General features: G+C 38.6%; 1 protein-coding gene and 1 long non-coding RNA gene across 2 annotated transcripts in view; one reads left to right on the top strand and one right to left on the bottom strand.

Annotated features, from left to right (window-relative positions):
- LOC108513625 (uncharacterized) lies at positions 1-7,087 on the top strand. Its single transcript, XR_001880963.1, has 2 exons — positions 1-255; positions 6,390-7,087. It is a non-coding gene; the product is annotated as an uncharacterized LOC108513625 (long non-coding RNA).
- The window catches only part of TENM2 (teneurin transmembrane protein 2), a 1,242,216-nt gene that overhangs the window by 631,060 nt on the left and 591,401 nt on the right, over positions 1-19,755 (bottom strand).

The raw sequence follows: 19,755 nt of genomic DNA, 5'->3' as shown, positions 1-19,755 counted from the left end.
TTTTTTGTATTTTTAGTAGAGACAGGGTTTCACCCTGTTAACCAGGAGGGTCGCAATCTCCTGACCTCATGATCTGCCTGCCTTGGCCTCCCAAAGTGCTGGGATTACAGGCGTGAGCCACCACGCCTGGCCCAACATCTCTTATTAAGGGTATTCTACAGCCCTCCCTTTAAGGAATGCTTCCAGGCTGTCACTGCCAGCATCCAGAAAAGGACCTGACTAATGCTTCCTTTGAGAAAAGCACTGTAAAGCATGGTAAAGTCAGAGAAAGTTTTGCTTATGAGTTCAGATACATCATATAATTAACTGTTGTCATTTAATTGTTAATTTTTACCTTATTTCAGGTGTATTTACAGAAATGAGTGTGATGTTTCAAAAATGATTTAAATAAGTTCTAGGCACTCATATGCGACTTAATAACTTTGGAGGAAGAGGTAACATTATCTCATTCTTCCTCTGAAATTATTTCTGGCAAACACATCATATGGGGAGGCAGATGTGCTTTTTGTATGGGTAGAGGAACCTTATACCCAGTCAGTAACTAGGAGGTACAATCAAACTCTACAAAAAGATTTTTTTTTCCCTGTGATCCCAGCAAAATAGCTTAGAGGAGCAGAAAATATTACCCTGGATGTAGAATTGATCTGCATAAATTCATCAAAGGACCATGCTGTGGATGCACAGATTATTTGAAAGAGGAAACATATCAAGCATTGCTTTAAAGGAATGCCTGAAATAAAAAGAATAGTGTTTCAAAACTCATTGCAGTTCTACATTTCTTATGTATCAATAAAATGTGGATAAATGTATAAAGGAAAGTATTGAGTATTTCATTTGCTTCTTGTATTCAACTACATTTTCAGTTATTCCTTATTGATTTATGATTTTATGAAAGCCTCAGGGATATGTTGTTTTGCATATTTCTAGTTGACGATTGAAAGTGTATTTCATGTTTTGTAAAGGACCTGTGGAAGGCTTCCTTGCAAAGCTTCACTCTCCTTTAAAGCAATACTTATAATAGGAGTTCAATACAACAACAAATAAGCATCATTTGTTTTCCTCTTTATCTTATCTTTGTTCCACAGGAATTTAAATGCAAATGTGAAATAGAATGAACACCAACAAATGCATCAACTGCTCCCGCAATATAATCATTGCAATCTATAAACCATAACAGGCTCTCTTGTGCTGGCTGCTTACTGTCACAGTATTTTGTGGTTGGAAATACATTCTGTGGGTGTTATTTTGCAACCAAATTTGAATAGGAACACTCTGAGGAATCATCCCAGTGTTTATGTGAAAAGAGTGTAATGTTTGCCTGTGCATGTATGGAATAGCTTTATTCTTTATTTAACTTATTTTCACAAAACAATTAAGTGAAATGTATATTTAGCATCAATAATTAAAACCAGGGAACTCAAAGGGAGGGTTGATCTGCGCAGCCTTATCTAGCAGAGCTTTCTCTCCTTGCTACTATTCTTGCTACATGATCTTTCTTACAGTCTCCTGGAACAATCCATTCTGAATTTGAATACAGGTCATCCAAACATTAGTCCTTCTACCCTGAGAAATTACCCCATGGGCTATCCTGGGTTAATCAGTTACAATTTTTAACACCTTAGAAAGGGACCTAGGTGAATGGACTGGCTTCTAGACCAGTGGTTCTCAATTTTCTCAATTTTGGCATTGCTATGGTCTAAATATCCTCCAAAAGTCATGTGTCGAAACTTATTCTTCACTGTGATAGCATTAAGAGGTGGGGGCCTTTAGGAGGTGATTAAGTCATAAGGACAGAGCTGCCGTGAATGGGATTAAGACCTTGATAAAAGAGGCTTCACTACTTTGGGAGGCCAAGGCAGGCAGATCACCTGAGGTCATGAGTTCGAAACCAGCCTGACCAACATTATAAAAACCCATCTCTACTAAAAATACAAAATTAGCCGGGCATGGTGGCATATGCCTGTAATCCCATCTACTTGGGAGGCTGAGGCAGGAGAATCACTTAAACTCGGGAGGCAGAGGTTGCAGTGACCTGAGAATGCACCATTGCACTCTAGTCTGGGTGAGGAGAGTGAAACTAGGTCTCAAAACAAACAAACAAACAAACAAACAAACAAAGGCTTCGCACAGCATTTGGCCTTTCTACCATCTGCCACGTGAGGTCACAGCAAGAAGGTCCTCATCAGACCTCAAATGCTGTTGCTTTGATATTGAACATCCCAGCCTCCAGAAGCGTGAGAAATAAATTTCTGTTCTTTATAAATAACTCAGTCTCAGGTATTCTGTTATAGCAGCACTAACAGACTAAGACAAGCATGCAATAATACTTTCTTCAGCAACTTATTAAGCACAGACTTTCAGACTTCAAACCCAGAAAGTTAGGCTCAGTGCATCTGGAAGAGGACACAAACATCTGCATTTTTAATGTGCATTCTCGGTAATATAGATGCATGTGGCTCCATGCTCTGCTAGATCAGGGATTGGCACACTGTGGCTGATGGGCCACATTTGGCCTACTATCTATTTTTCTAAGATTTGTTGAAACCCAGCAACCTCTATTTAAGATTATCTATGTCTACTTTCACCCAAAGTATAGTCTATGTTTACTCCGCCCAGTGAGAGTTGAGTACTTGTAAGAAGTTATAAGAGACTGCACAGTTAGCAAACGCTAAATTATTTACTATTCTTTACAGAAAATGTTGGCCCACCTCTGCTCTAAATGATATTGTATTAAGCTTTATGCGTCAATAGCCACTGTGAAGGACAGTATGGAGATTACTGAAAAAACTACAATTAAAACTACCATATGATCCAGCAATCCTACTACTGGGCATTTATCCAAAGGAAAGGAAACTAGTATATGGAAGAGACATTTGAACCCCCCATGCTTATTGCAGCACTGTTTGCAATAGCCAAGATAGGGAATCAACATAGGTGTCCACCAACAGATGAATGGATAAAGAAAATGTGGTGCATGTACACAATAGAGTAGTATTCAGCCTCAAAAAAGAATGAAATCCTGTCATTCACGGCAACATGGGTGGAACTGAAGGACATTATATTGAGTGAAATAAGGCAGGAACAGAAAGTTAAGCATTGCATTCCATGTTCTCACTCATGTGAAAGGTAAAAAACAAAAGCAAACAAAAAAGTGATCTCATAGATATTAAAAGTAGAACAGATAATACCAGAGGCTGGGAAACGTAGGGGAAGAAGGGGATAGGGAGAATTTGTTAGAAGAAATATGTTCTAGTGTTTTATACTACCGGCAGGAGGACTACAGTTAATAAAAATATAGTATACAGCTTCAAATAGCTAGAAGGAAGATTTTGAATGTTTCCAATGCAAAAAAAAAAAAAAGATAAATGTTTGACATGATAGATATGTGAATTGCTCTGATTTGATCACTATACATTACATGTGTCAAAGTATCACTATGTACCCTATAAATATGTATAATATTATGTGTTCATTAAAAATAAAGTTTTAAAAAGGCAAAAAAAAGCCTTTTGATATTAAAGAAAAGGGCTGTTGATATATAATGTAACCCAGTTAACTGAGATTTCTTTAATTTGGAATCTGTAACAGAGAAAATATAAAATGTGTTTTCCTTCATATAACTTGTTTTAAAAACCCTATATATTTAATAAGAATATAATAAAATGAAAATAAGATAAAATTTTAAAAAAGGTTTCATGCTTCAGACTTAAATTAATGTACCAAAATACTGTGATGTTATAACAAGTAGTATCTTCCCATGATATTTACTTCCCTATCCTGGCCTAGTAGCCCTTACTTGACATGATATCTGGGTCCCTCACAAACTTCATTCTTTTCTTCTTCCACCATGCCTTTGCTCACTGTGTCCCAGGCATACCGGCCTTCTTTCTGGTCCTCAAACACGCCACAATTATTATTTGCAGGTCCTCAGGGACCTGCAAACAGGCCATGTGTGCTTATGCTTTTATCTTTTTAAAGATTCAATGAGTATTTACGTAACATTCACATGTGCTCAGGAGACATGATAAGTCATTGGCATCCACTGGTTCTTCTATGGTTCTTCTCTACCATTATGGCCCATCCCTTACCTTCGCTGCCCTTCCAATGAAGAAAGAGCATTGAATATGGAGTGTGCAAATTCTGGGATTTTTGTACCTTGTTAGAGTGTTAAAAGATGGCATTTATTTAAAGAGATTCAAAGTTGCAGCACTTTGTGGCATGAGTATTCCCACTAGCAAGCAATTCTGGCTTCCCCTGTTTCTGTGTCTTTCAGGATTAGCTGTATAATATACAAGGCCCAGTGCAATATGAAACTGCAGGTCTTTTGTTAAAAAATTAACAGCTTCAAGAGAGTCAAGAGAGGACAGAAGGATATTAAACTAAGTGGGGGGTCCTTCTGAGCACAGACAACTGCATAGGTCACATATCCAAAAGGTGGCCCTGGCAGGGGAAAAGAGCTAGTTTAGGATAGTATTTTGTGTTTAAAACTTGTGTCTTAGACATTCTCCACATCAACTGGCAAAAACATTTCAACAAAACTCACAGTAAGATCAGTCCAATTTGTTTGCTGATAGATGACACCACGTGCTTTGATTAGCCAAATAGTCGAGTTAACATACAGCAAATATTATTTCCTACCAAATTCACCTACACATCTATGAATATTTTCGAAGCTTCATGCTTCCCAAATTTGAGCAAATGTGATGTGACTGATACAGCAAAGCGTCATGATAAAATGATTCTGTTCGTGTTCAACACAAGTTGGCAATTGGCCCAGAATATGTGTAAATAGCACAGTTGAAGGCTTTCAGATCCTAACCGAACCAAAGTAATGGACATCTGCTGTTTGTGTATAGTGTTGGTAGGACTTTCAATCAAGGTGGCCTGCTGTTCCTTGGTCAAGAGGTGGCCATATCATCATAACCAGGAATGAACCCACTGTCTTAGGATTTGGTCTTGACTAGAATAATGCAATGACAAAAATTTAGTGGAATCATATAAGGAAAAATTGTTGGTGTAGATTCATTTTACTTATGCCTTGAAGAGATTACTTCAACATATATTCCTGCTACCTAGTTCACTGGAGCTGTCTTGCTTCCAGTCTGTTCTAGTGTGTGTCTTTTGAATCTGTTCATTGATTTGATTCTGATATTTATTTGTAAAACCTTTTCCCTATTTGAAGTCAGTTTCTGTTGCTTACAACCAGTGAACCAACTCTATCACAAACACGATGTGGCTATCGATCGTCTGTAATCTTAAATAACTAACAAAATTGCTTATATAATGAAGATATAATGTTTATAACCTATTGCACTTATCGTGTAGGCTTCATTGCTTCCATTGTTTCTATAATTTATTTATTTAACACTTTTATTAATAATAGGTGCCAGCTTGGAAGCAACTTTACCACTGAGAATTCTGCTGCAAAAGTAGCACATCTGTGCTGACAGGATAGCTCACTAGATTGACCTAGATAATGAGTTGTATAATTCAGGCTCCACAACAGACACTAAGCTAAGAAAATATAAGTAAATGAGTGAAAATGAAATTCACTACCCTATATTTCATGTTATGCATTGCTTAGCAGAGCTATTAGTTTGTCTTCTTGCTGGGAAATGGGATTTAGAGGTTTTTAGAGGCATACCATCAGCAAACCCTCCCTGCAATCACTGCATAATGCTAGATGACTTCAAAATGAAGTAAATGTAAAAGAAAAAAAAAAGTGAATGAGATATGTCGGATGAGTATAATGGTAAAGAAAATACAATTCTGGATAATCTCCATCCCCACGCAAAATGTGAAATTCTTTCAAGTTCGCCCAACACGTATTGAGTAGTTACTCCACTAGCAGGATCAGAAATAGATAAAGCAAGTGAGGTTCCCAGTGAGCAAACGATAAGGAGGCACTCATTCTCCAGACTGCTAAGTGCAGACTTGGCACCTGGAAGTGAGTGCTTCTTCATTGTGGACCCCATGCACCTCACTTGTCTCACTTTTGTTTAGGCCCTATTTACTGGGCCAATGAAGAGCTTTAAAGAGAAATTTTTATCCGTTCAAATCTGGTAGGAGGCAAGTTTACCAAGAACTCTAAAATAAGGTTGAACAGCATATATGGCATAACTGAGAGACACAAAATGGTAGAGAAAAACTGCATTGAACTGGCAGTACCCGTAAAGGTAGTTAAAAAAAAAAAAAGTTAGTAAAAGTACTACTACTATTTGAAATTGGATGGCTGTATTTGTTTTCTCTCTCAGAAAACATGACTCAGGCTGATGTAAGAAAAAAAACTTATTGACTTAGGTAACTAAAAATTCCAGAGGCACAGTGTGACTTGATTTGGAGGAGAGATGGTGTCAAGAATTTATTTATTTTTCTCTATCTCCTTTTAGATTGGCTGTATCCTCCAGCAGACAAAGTGGATGTGGCAACCCCAGACCTTCCAACCTTTCAGCTGCAAGTTCAACAGGAATAAAGACTACTTCCTAGTGGTTTCTCCCAAAGCCCTCAGATTAGCGATTTGCCTAGCTTGTCACATGCCATCCCAGAACCAATCCCTACAACCACAGAAATGTAGTGTATTAATTGGTTGAGCCCTAGGTCACATGACCCACCCGTGGAAAAGGGCTCAATCCTCACTCAAACTACTTTGGCTGAAGGCTTGGAAGAGATGGAGCCAGGGAAAGTAGACACTGGGGAGGCAAAAATAAAGGTTCAATAAGTATGCCTTTACAGATGGACCACATATTGAATATTAAAAACCAGCATATTCTGAAAAGAAGAAATATAAGCAAAAGAAAACAAAGTGGGAAATATGAGGTAGTATTTAGAATTAGTAAGCTATCCAACTAAGGTCAAGTGCAAGAATATTTTAAGAGTTACTTAAATATATAGAGATAGTCAGGCACGGTAGCTGTGCCTGTAATCCCAGCTGCTTTGGAAGCCAAGGTGGGAGGAATGTCTTAAGCCCAGGAGTTCAAGGCTGCAGTGAGCTATGATTTCAAACCTGCACTCCAGCCTGTGAAGTAGAGGAGACCCCATCTCTAAGAAAAAGAAAAATAAATAAATATATAAAATTACTTCCCTGTTACTCTATTTTCCATCACATTCTTTGCTTCTATTATTCCACTTAATACTTATGTGTGAGTGTGTGTGTGTCTGTCTGTGTGTGTGTGTTTGGACTCTCTTCTATTATGCAAAATTTCATGTTTGTATTGTTCAGTGTATCACTAGGATGTTGTACACTGTTGGTCCTCAAACATTTTTTTTGTTGAAAAAATAAAGAGATGAATCAATAGAATAATATATGGAAAGCCGTAAGCTAGCCTAGAAAAGTAATCAGGGTCAGATTGCATTAGACTCTGAAAGTCAAGCTGAAGAGTTGAGACTTTATCACATAGCTAATGTTGGGAGCCCAGACATCAAATTATCAGAGTTGTACTCCAGAAAATTAATCTTGTAGCTTTTTAACCTGTAATGAAAGAGAAAGAGGGAGAAGTTAGATGACTCATTGGAATATTGTTTCACTATTTCAGGTCCAAAGGACCTGATGTGAGGGACAACCGTGGCAGTAGAAATGCAAAGGGAAGTACAAATAAAGGCATACGTAGAAAGGATAGAAATTAAGGAAAGAGAGACAAGGAGAGGAGTCAAATGGAATGAGACTATGAGGCTGGTTACCTGGAATAATAGGAATACTACTAACAGAAGTCACAAGCTATAGTTGCTTGGTGGTTTGGGGGAAGTCTAAGATGAATTCCAGCTTGGACATGCTGACCAGGAATTCAAGGGGGATGTGTTCCCCTCACTGTTGCAAATGCAAGAAGGGACTGAGCACACATTTGGAGCTACAGATTTCTCCTCCTGAAGGCAGAAGAGGAGGAGGAGGAGACTGAAATTATAGAAGAGGATAAAAATAATAAAGAAGAAGAAAAAGCAAGGAATAAGTCCAAAATTATTGTTAAATGTGGTAATGAGATTGGATTTTATGCTAAATATAGTATAGTGAGAAACTACTGATAGTTTTTAAACAAAGGCATAATGTGATTTGATTTACATTTTTAAAAGATGACTTTGGATGCCATAGAGAAAGTACATTTAAGGTCAAGTAATTTCTAGTCCCAAAGATGAATCCATAATCCACGACTCCTCACTCTTGGCATAGTCTAGTTTATCAAGGTCTTCTGTCTAGATCTTTACAACAAAAGAAAACCCTACCATTAAGAACTGAAAGGAAGAGGATAAGACAGCAAAGGAAAGAGAAAAAGTTTCGTGAAATAAGATCATTAGTCCATGTCACAGCTGTAGAAATTAAGGCTAAGACAATTAAGTAGTCGGAGAGAGGTGGCAATGATGAAAACCAAATATGCCATCCGCATTCTGTGCTCTTAACAACTGTGCCATACACTCTTCTGGTGGGCTCAGTATATCTTGTTCAAGAAGTTGGAGTGACCAGGATTTCTTGGGGTAATGCATATGATAGATAACAACTTGGAAGCTATGTGTGTTCAGGACAGAAAGAACCCCTTTGACCTATATTGGACCAAAGAGATTAGATAATTTGTCCAAGGTCACAAAAGCACTTAGAGTTAGATCTGGACACACAGACCAGGGCTCCTGAGTACCACAGGGCACAGTAATATTCCCATTCTACCGTGTAGCCTCTTTTTATGCTGGTACTTAACAGGATCTTAAGTTAACCAATAGACTTGGAAGTAAAAACTAAAATTCTGGAGTCACAACTTCTACATATGTCTCGGATCACGTTATTTATTATGACAGGTACAAAATAGCATGCATGCGAGGAGAATCGGCACCAATATTGCACATTGACAAAAGAACATCCTCATTTTATAGGAAATCATGTCATCCTACTTGAAGTGTGGCTCAAGAAAAAAAAAAAAAATGAGATGGCTACTCCTCAGCAGCCTCCAAATAAGAAATACCTTGCACACAAATTTCCATTGTGCAGAACATAGAAAGTAACTTAAAGAGTGAGTCAAGAGTCAGACAAATATTTTTTCTGAGGTTGAGTATCACTTACCTTTAATCATCATATATTCAGCCTTACACTTTGTTCTTACAGTTTGTGCCTAGCCCCGACATATACACGAATGGCAAACTCAAATGAGGATATTGACACACAATAGAAATTAGTGTGCAAGGTAGTTCTTATTTGGAGGCTGCTGAGGAGTATTCATCTAATTGTTTTTCTTCAGCCACGCTTCAAGTAAGATGACATGATTTCCCGTAAAATGAGGATGTCCTTTTGTCAATGTGCAATATTGGTTCCTGTTTGCCTCACATGCGTGCTATCTTGTACCTGTAGTAATAAGTAACATGATCCGAGACATATGTAGAAGTTGTGACTCCAGAATTTAGTTTTTACTTCAAAGTCTAATGGTTAGCTTTATCTTTCAACTTTTGTACTGAAATCAAGAAACAGACTGTTTACATGCATTGGTTTATACTGGCTTGCCTTCACAGATCAGAGGGTGTTGAACCATAGACTCAAGTTCTCTATAACAAGTCGCAGAATATCCAGGTGACGGACTCATACAGCTCATACCAGATTTAGTTCTACTTGTATATTCACAGTAAAAATATTCACCTTTTAATCTTCAGGGTCACCTCTGCTTCTCAAGTATCAGTTCAATGTTATTTTGCCTCCCAGTATCATCTGGTTTTATTTTCTGCAGTTGTCGTAACTTGTAGTTGTCTAAATACCCTTCGTGTTGCCAAAGAAATGGCTTCATTTTATTTGAGCAACGATTACAAATAAAATCAACTGTATCATAATGAGTCTTAAAGCCTTAGTTAGCACTCTTCTAACAACCTTTCGAAGGTAGATCAGCATTAAAGATGTATTATGGAGATCTCATAAAAGTTAAATATATTTCCTAAGAACCTTAGCTGAATTAGGGGCAAAGCCAGAAAAAAAGAATTATTACCTCTCCTTTAGCCTTTAGGCCATGTTATAAGAACCGACACCCCATCAAACAACTTCATAAATGTGAAGAACCTAATTAGAAAATTAATTCCCAATTATGCATAGAGAACAAAGTATGCTAAATGAGGAAGGGACCACAGCAGGGAAAGTCAAAGCAAAGTGGAAATTCTTTCAGTTGAGAAACCTGCTTCCTACAGAAGGCTACAGATATTGAGACCCAGGGAATGCAGCTTATTTTATGGAAAAAGACCCTGTGGCTTTATTTCTCTGGCCTTGGGAACTGACATTTTTACTTACAGAAGGTCAGGAAGTTCTAAAACTCTTAGACGTATAGGCTGTCTATCTTCCAAAGTGGAGGTGGGAATAGTGAAATGACCACAATAACCACCTTATCAATCATTCTTTTCAATAGGTAATTCCGGAGTCTCAATGTATGCATGCTTTATCTATATAGCTTAATTTCCATTTGAAAAACTAGAAACCGTACATGCATAAGAATGCATATTTTATCTTTGAAATACTGAGCAGTACTCTGTTGCCAGAGACTTTGATATGAATCTACTACTTATAGGAGGAGGACAAGGGATTCACATGTAAGAGGATCAAATATATTACATTTGCTTAGATACTTAATACATTGTTAGCACCCTCAAGGCACACAATGATGACAGTCCGAGTAACTAATGGACTCCTCAAAAACACATCCATATCACTCCTGTCTGTGTTTTCCAAGGGAACAGTCCCATTACACCACCGCTATAAATGGGTTTCATGTGCAATTAAAATGAAAATGCCATAATGGGCCATGACATAAGAAGAAAAGACAGTCTCAAAAGATTTTCGTGTGTGTTTTTTTTTCTTTTTCTGAGCACTGAAAATTATCTCTTTGTCAGCCCTGTGGTTTGGTCACAGTGCAAGAGCCTTAGACTAGGGAAACGTGTTCATTACGAGAATTCCATTACTAGGCAAGGTGCCAGGTGCGTTGCCTTGTTTGGAAGAGAAAAGAGCGCTGAGTTCTCCAGCACCACCTGCCCATCAAACCCCTGAAGCATTTAGCAGCCTTTTAGGTCAAGTTGGGGGATGTTAACTTGCACCAGCAAAGGAAAGGCAGGAGATTTGACTTCTAACCCACTAATTTAATATAGTGCCTTACACATCAAGGTTGTGTTGTAAGAGATGGTAGCACTATTCAGGTGTTGCTCAGAAAAAGTTCATGGTAGCGTTAATCAGGTGTTGCTCAGAAAAGAGAGGTGGTGGTTTCAAATTAAGACCTAAAGAGGGAATTATTAAGCTACATACTCTTTGTGGTGTGACAGATGTTGAACAGTCTCATCCTAAAAGTCATCATTTTACTACCAATGAAACCACAGGGCTCTGAAGAGAAAAGAAGTCTGCTGCATCAGGATGGTACCATGGTAGAACAAGAGGATCAAAATCTGGGCCGCCACTAGGGAGGGGCCACAGACCGAGCCCTTCTCATTTGCCTGAGATGCTTCGGAAAGTTGCCTGAAAGTTCCTCAGATCAAAGTACAGGCATTTTGAGAACAGAGCCTTCAAACTGTTTCCTAGTCCCTCAAACCAATTTTGACTAGTAATTAACTGATTCCCAACATCAAAAGGTGAGATATCCCAGGAGGAGTCAAGGGAGATCAAAGCCTGTGGTGAGGGGTCCGCCTGCACCCCTTCCACCCTCCGCCCTCTTTCTCAGACAGACATCCCTCTGACTGCAGCAAGAGAACAGTCGCATCGCTTCTCACTGGAGACCGACATCAAACAGACTTCCAAATAACTTGCTGGTGTTTCCAGGCCCTGTTAAGAGAAAATGAGGAAGGTACAGGTCCATGACCATATGGTCCAGATTTTCTAGGATGATCCAGGTTTCTAATATTCAGTCCTGTTGTACGCATCACTGGAACAGATCCCCAAACAGGGTCACTGTGGTAAAGAAAAACTGAGCAGTGCCTGACATATAGTGAGCAAAAGATAATTCCCTTCTTTTGCATATCAACGAATAGTAGAATTCCTAGTCATTATATTTTTTAAAATATTTTTTTTGTGTATATACTTTTGTAATATAAAAAGAAAAGGCATTACACACTGGCTTTGCATAATGATAAATACCCATGTGTATTTGTCTAAGCCTTTGTCTAAGCCAGGTGCTGGGCATATAAGCCTGACAAAGCTGGTCAGTCTCTGTGCAGAATGGGTCATTTCCCATGATGCTCTTACTAAGGCATTTTAATATGACATTCAAAAATGCACTTGATTAGTTTGGCTCCCCATGCTTTCATCTATACCACTGCTTGGCTTCTGTGTCTTTCCACAAAGGTGTGGGCACATAGGGATGCTGATCCTAGTAAGTCCTGAGGACTGCTTTTTGGACAGAGAAAATCTGGACCCAAAGCTTTTACAGAGCTTGTGCCCCAGGCGCTCTTTGAAACATAACTTCAGGGGGACTTGCAGTGAAACTGTGCCAAAAGATTGAACGAAGGAGATAAGTGAGAGGGAAAGTCAAGACAAGGCTGAAGTTTCTAAACTGGGAAGGGTTCTGCCAGTGTCTTGAGCTCCGACTATCTAAAACTGAACCTACAAGCACCTCCTACAGATGGGGGTCAGACCATGAGGCACCTCCAGGGCAGTTGTGCATTAATTTCCCTGTTCCTTGAGAATGTTTGTCCTTGTGAAATAATTCAGTAAATGCTGAATGAACTCAGCACCTTCCCTTCGCAATATCCTCCTTTTCTTTTTCTTTTTTTTTTTTTTTTGAGATGGAGTCTCTCTGTTGCCAGGGCTGGAGTGCAATGGTGGGATCTCGGCTCACTGCAACATCCTCCTCCCAGGTTCAAGTGATTCTCCTGCCTCAGCCTCCTGAGTAGCTGGGACTACAGGCACATGCCACCACCCTCGGCTAATTTTTGTATTTTTAGTAGAGACAGGATTTCACCATGTTGGTCAGGCTTCTCTCGAACTCCCGACCTCAGGTGATCCACCTGTCTCAGCCTTCCAAAGTTCTGGGATTTACAGGCGTGAGCCACCGCGCCTGGCCATCCTCCTTTTCTTATGGTCCTGCTTTGTCAGTAGAGTCATCTGTCTCAACAGTTTCTGTCAATGGGCTATTTTCTTGGATCTTTAACCCCACTGTGGATCTATCAACTCCACCAGCCTCTCCTCTGTCTGGTCGTTTCCAATGCTATTGTGCTAACTCCTATATTTATGTCTCTTCTGCAGTCTACTGTAATGTCTTAGGACCGGTTTCCTTATCCCAAACCACCTTATATAGCATTATCAGAGTCATTTAAAGTCCCATCTTTGGTATCATCACACCTCAACTCCTGGAACCCATGAAAGTTCCAAATTACCTACAAGAAATAAACAAGGTAGAGAAATTGTCCCACATCTCCAAATCCTATCCGTGTATTTAAGGGCCTTTCAATTGCTGCATTCTCTCCTTTCAACTGTGAACAACTGTTATCCTGCTTTAGAATTTGACCCAAACTTTCAGAAAAGATGGAATGAGCAATTGGCTTGAGTTGAATTATAGCTGCCTCTTTTTCATGAGCCATATGGCTTGCCGTAGTCCTTCCACACCCATTTATATGTCTAATGCTGGGCTTGAATGTCTCTTACTGGTTTTTTTTTTTTTTTTTTTTTTTTTTTGAGACGGAGTCTCGCTCTGTCGCACGGGCTGGAGTGCAGTGGCCGGATCTCAGCTCACTGCAAGCTCCGCCTCCCGGGTTCACGCCAGTCTCCTGTCTCAGCCTCCCGAGTAGCTGGGACTACAGGCACCCGCCACCTCACCCGGCTAGATTTTTGTATGTTTTAGTAGAGACGGGGTTTCACCATGTTAGCCAGGATGGTCTCGATCTCCTGACTTCGTGATCCGCCCGTCTCGGCCTCCCAAAGTGCTGGGATTACAGGCTTGAGCCACCGCGCCCGGCCGTCTCTTACTTTTTAAACTGTACTTGCGCTGTTATTTTTCATATGATAAGATGAGGGGACATATGGAATTCTCTCTATGTCCCCAGGTTGCTATCACAGCCAGTCTGGTTCGCGCATTGATATTACCTGCCTAGCTGAATTTGTGTATCTTGCCCCATAGCATTTGTCCAACCGAAGTGAAGCAGGATCGCCACCAAGAAAAATTAGTCCCAACAACACCTTTTAATACCAATTGTTTCATATTCTGAGGTTTAGCTTGGTTTCTTCAGAACTACCTCTTATGTTTTTATATTTCTCCTTTCTTTTGGTATTTTAATGGAAATAACCGTATTTCCACAGTGTTTAATAACATCTTTCATAAATAAGCCAGTGCTTCAATAATGACCCATTTCACTGAAACCATCAGAAAATAATACCCAAGGATAATAACACAAACCTTTTGCAGAAAAGAATAGTTACAAAGTGAAACCCATTACCTGGAGTGACGCAGGAAAGGATTTTTGTTGTTTTTCATATATATAAGAAAACAACATATATATATATGAAAACATATATATGCACATATATATGTGTGTGTGTGTGTGTATATATATATATATATATTGTGTTGGAGCAAGAGACACAAATTCAGGTGTGTACTGGAGCTAGGCGGGTAATATAAAGTAAACCAAGCTGGCTCTGACAGCAATCTGGGGACCCGGAGAGAATTCCATATTTCTTCTCATTTTATTATACGAAAAATAATAGCACAAGTGTAGTTTAAAAAGTAATAGACACTCAAGTCCAGCATTAGGCATATAATTAGGAGTGGAAGAACTATGTTGTAATATAGGTATTATATATCCATATATATGTGTGTATATATATTTGCCTTTTGTTTTTCCTTTTACATATAGCTCCTTCAGAAATAACCTTTGTGAAAAGATAAAGATATCAAGGTTTAACTTTTTGACCTTTCCTTCTCCAAACTAACATTGATAACATACTGTGAAACTCTTATTTACTGGATAACATCCACTGAAAGACTTATGAAAAAGCATCCTTTAAAAGTGCTGTTGTGTATTTCCCTTTAATCCTTCATGTTTACTGAAAAAAAAAGGAAAATAAATAGAAAGAAAAAATTCTCTGCTTTCTAAATTATATGTCCCTGACAAAGGGAAAGGAACACATAAGTGTTTCCTGTAAAGAACATGAAAGAAGCCTCTGAGATGCAGGAGGATTTTCTGGTTGATTTCCAAGCTGGATTTTATTGTTGCTTGCTATGAGTCCCTGTGGCAACGCCACACCTTTTCTCCTCCACCCTTCCTTTGCGTTTGAACATTGCTTTTTCCTTACTTCTAGCACCTGTTTCCATCCCAACAAGCAATTTGCACTGATTCCTCCTTCACTCAGTCATGAGTCATTATAAGAGATTGGGAAAATGAAAATTTGACTGTGCTCAAGAAAAGACACCTGATGTAGACTGTGCTTCTCATCCTTTAGATTAATAGACTAAGTCCTAAGAGGTCACTTGACTTGTTAGTGTATAGTCATGCACCACATAATAATGCTTCAGTCAACTTCAGACCCCATGTATGACAGTAATCCCATGAAATTATAATACTATATTTTTACTGTACCTTTTCTGTGTTCAGATACACAAATACTTCCCATTGTGTTTCAATTGCCTCCAGTATTCAGTACAATAACATGTTGTACAGGTGTGTAGCCTAGGCTATCCCATACAGCCTCGGTGTGTAGTAGGCTATACCACCTGGATGCATGTAAGAGCACCCGCATATTCCCACAATGATGAAATCGCCGAATGATGCATTTCTCAGAACATATTCTTGGTGTTGAAAGATGCATGACTGTATGTCATGGAGTACCAGCAGGAGTGAAAGGGACAGGTCTTGTGCCTGTCATTTTGAAAGACAGTTTAGTATGATTGTTAAGAACATGGGCTGTAAGATTACACAGAGCTAGAGTTAAGTCCTGGCTCTGAGCCTCAGTTTTGTGATTTTGGATAAGTTAGTTGACCTCTTTGAGTCTCAGTTTGTTCATCTGCCATATGGGAACAATGGTAGAAGCTACGTCATGAGGCATTTATCTTATTTCGGCCTCCTAATGGCTGTAGCAGAGTGCCTGATTCAAAATAGTAGCTACCATTTACTGAGTGCATGTCATCACCCTTACTATTATTGTTTTGTCATTACAAAATCTACCTACTAACCCCTTTTCAACACTCTGGAATTGCTTCAGTCTTAAAATCCCCACTATCTTTGGAAGAACTTCTCCCATCCCAGGGAAAGAAAGAAACATTTGCTTCACTTAGAAGAGAAATTGGGAAAAAAGAAAAAGGAACACGTTGTGTGAGAATAACAAGGGCCTCAGGTTGCAAAGTACATTTATGCTGCTTCAGGAATTTCATGTGAAACACCTTTTACCAAGCTTGTTTAATTTGTTTAGTTAATGAACTTTATAGGACCCATTTTTATTTAGCATGTGTACTGGAAGCTTTTTTAATGTAATTTCTGAGTCCACAGTGGCATTCTTTCCCTGAACATTTATGACATTCCACAATTCAACTTCCAAAGAAGCCCATTATGAAATTAAATGGATCCAGGTGGATAATTTGAGAGGGTAACTATATTGCATGCAGCAAAGACAATATGTAAATATTGCAGTAATCCTTCTGATACGATATTAGAATATGAAAAAAATGAAATCAGCAAAACTATGAGATACTGAATTAATTTACTTCCAAATATTAAAAGTAATGAATCTTCTACTTATTTTCAGATTCCTGTGACTCATCTTAATACTGTAATAATGTTTAACTCAATTGCATTACCTAACACGTATTTGCATCATAGCACCCTCCAAACGAATGCCTAGAACTTTGTTTTTTAACCACAGTTGGCCAGAAATTGCTTCTGTATTTCCACCATTTAGGGTTTGAATAACCTATTGTGAAATTATTATTTTTAAGTGATGTAGGGAAACCAACATTGACATGATGTTTTCTTCATGAGATGAACAAATAAATGAGAACGAAAGTATAATCAGGCAAGTCTTCATGTGCGATCCAGAGAACAAAACTTGACTCTGAATCTGGATCTTCCTCTTCACTGGAAATGTGTTACCCTTCAGTTTTTATAGAGATATAAATAAATATTCATTTATTTATACCCCTTTTTATTTTTAACAGAAGCAGTTGGAATATTATTCAGCAGTGGAAAAAAAAAATGAACCACTGACGCAGGCTACATCATGTTTAAACCACAAAAAAGATTATGCCAAGTGAAAGAATCTAGACACAAGCAACCGCATATTGTATGATTCCACTGGTAGGAAATATCCAGAAACGGCAAATTTATAGAGACAGGAAACAGATTAGTCATTGCCTAGGGCTGGGTGTGGGAATGAAGATTAACTATAAATGGGCATGAAGGATCTTACTGGGGGGACAAAAATGTTCTAAAACTGATTTGTGGTTATGGCATTTCAGTAAAGTTACCAAAAATCATTGAATTGTACCCTCAGATGGACAAGTTTATGATATATAAAATATACCTCAATAAAACTGTTAAAAAGAAAACCCAGGAGCTGTAATTAATACATAGATGATTTAACAATAATTCCAGGGCAGGCTGTTTGAGAGAAGCTTTCTGCTGTGGTGTCATTACAAAGTCACATCCCCTTTGCAGTGAGGGGTGGGAACATACGCTGAGCACTGTGGCATTGCTGTGTCCTGTAATTTATGTGTGGGGCAATTTCCAACACCCTCCTCCAAAGAAGACACGATCCCTGCACCGTTCCCCTTTTTCACATACTACATCCATACAAACATGCTAAGAGGGGCTGGGTATCTATGCAGAAACTTAGTGTGCACATACAAATGATATCAAGATTAGTCCTTAATTTCTTCTCTGAGTTCACTGAGTTAAGCCAAGCATTGCATTTCCTCCACTGAAGAATTCTGTATGTCCAATCCTTTTACAGTTCTACTACACTTATTCTTTCTCTCTTAAATCTTTTGATTTTAAGCTCTGCTATGATACTTGTGTTATACTTCACAAGAATGGTAAGAAACAATGGCTTCACATCATATAGGTAATAACGGCTCACAATAGATTCAGTTTAGTGTGCATGAGTGTGTGTGTATAAAAAACATATGTACACGTTTGTGTGTAGGAAGATGAGGAGCAGGAGTGAAAAGGAGTCTACTTGTGTGTCGCATGTATCTTTGGGATAGCAACTTAAGTCTGTCTGTCAACTGTATTCTGTCGTCTCAGCAGAAAAGGGCTCATTTTGTAAATACCATCTTGCTGACACTTAAGTTGCTATATGTTGAGATCATGTCTCTCTTCTCACATTCACTGTCTCCTTCTCATTCCCTGAATACCTGATATTTCAGAAAACAGAGAGTAAGCAAAGAGAAAAAGCCTTAAAGAGAACAATTTGCTGCTTTTTACTTAAAGATGGATGAAAATGGGAAGCCACCAGTAAGTGAGTGTGTATGCACACACACACACACACACATATATATATATATTTTGAGACAGAGTCTCGCTCTGTCACCCAGGCTGGAGTGCAATGGCACAATCTTGGCTCACTACAACCTCTGCCTCCTGGGTTCAAGCGATTCTCCTGCCTCAGCCTCCAGAGTAGCTGGGATTACAGGCGCACACCACCATTCCTGTCTAATTTTTGTATTGTTAGTAGAGAAGGGGTTTCACCATGCTGGTCAGGCTGGTCTCAAACTCCTGACCTCACGATTTGCCCACCTCGGCCTCCCAAAGTGCTAGGATTACAGGCATAAGCCACCGTGCTCTGTCATGAGTATTATTTTTGTGCCAGGCATGGTGGTATGTTAGTGAGTCCTTTAAATGCATTTTTATTTAGTCTTTGTAACAAGTTTCTGAAGCAGGTTTTATAATTCCCATTTTACTGACGAGGAAGCTGAAGCTCAGAGAAAGTTAACTAACCAGCCCAGGTTCACTGAGTTCTAAGTGAAGTGGACAGATTTGACTCTAATACCTATTTGTTTCATGATTAAAATTGATTTTGATGCTCAGTAACTTCTACTGTCTTTGTAAGATTTAGTAAGCCATTACAGCCGTACATTCTGTTCCCTTGTCAATTCCAGAAGGATTGTTTGAGAAATGCAACAAGAATTCTGGGAGAAAACACCAGTGACCCTCTTTTCACAAAAACCAAATGTGGTTTTTGCTGTTGTTTTCCTGAACCATCTCGATAAGTTCCTTACTTCCTCACTGAACTGCCTAATTAGAAGGAGTGTCTTTGTAATTATAATGACCTCCTTCTCCAATCAGCCATGATATATAGGTGATAAATTATTGGTCTCCCATCTCATTATGGATGACTACTCCCCGTGGTTTATTTGGTTATGCGAGCCTTCTGTCATGAAAATAAGTAGGCGACACATATTGATGCAATTTTAATTTTTTAGATTTTGAGGCAGTATTAACTTTTAGGTTTTGCAATGAACTTCTATAAACATACGCATGGATACAGTAAGGCTTCATTAATTACAAAAGTTATTTTGTTTGCCTTATTCAATAATATAAGGCAAAGGTTCTCAAACTTGAGTGGGCATCAGAATTCCCTGGAGGGCTTGATAAAACACGGATTGTTTAGCTGACTCCTAGGGTTTCCACTTCAGTAGGTCTGAGGTCGGCCAGGGTTTCTGCATTTCTGACAAGTTTTCAGGTGGTGGTGATATGCTGATTTGAGGACCACTCTTTGAGAACCATTAAGCTTAAGAGAAAGAAATATATATATATATTTATTATATATATAATATATATACTTCTATTTCTATTTTTGTATATTATATATACTTCTAAGTATATATAATAAGTGTC

This window comes from Rhinopithecus bieti, unplaced genomic scaffold (genome assembly GCF_001698545.2).
Source record: "Rhinopithecus bieti isolate Rb0 unplaced genomic scaffold, ASM169854v2 scaffold_30732, whole genome shotgun sequence".
In the NCBI taxonomy this organism is placed as follows: domain Eukaryota; kingdom Metazoa; phylum Chordata; class Mammalia; order Primates; family Cercopithecidae; genus Rhinopithecus; species Rhinopithecus bieti.
This window is presented reverse-complemented; position numbering and strand designations above follow the sequence as displayed.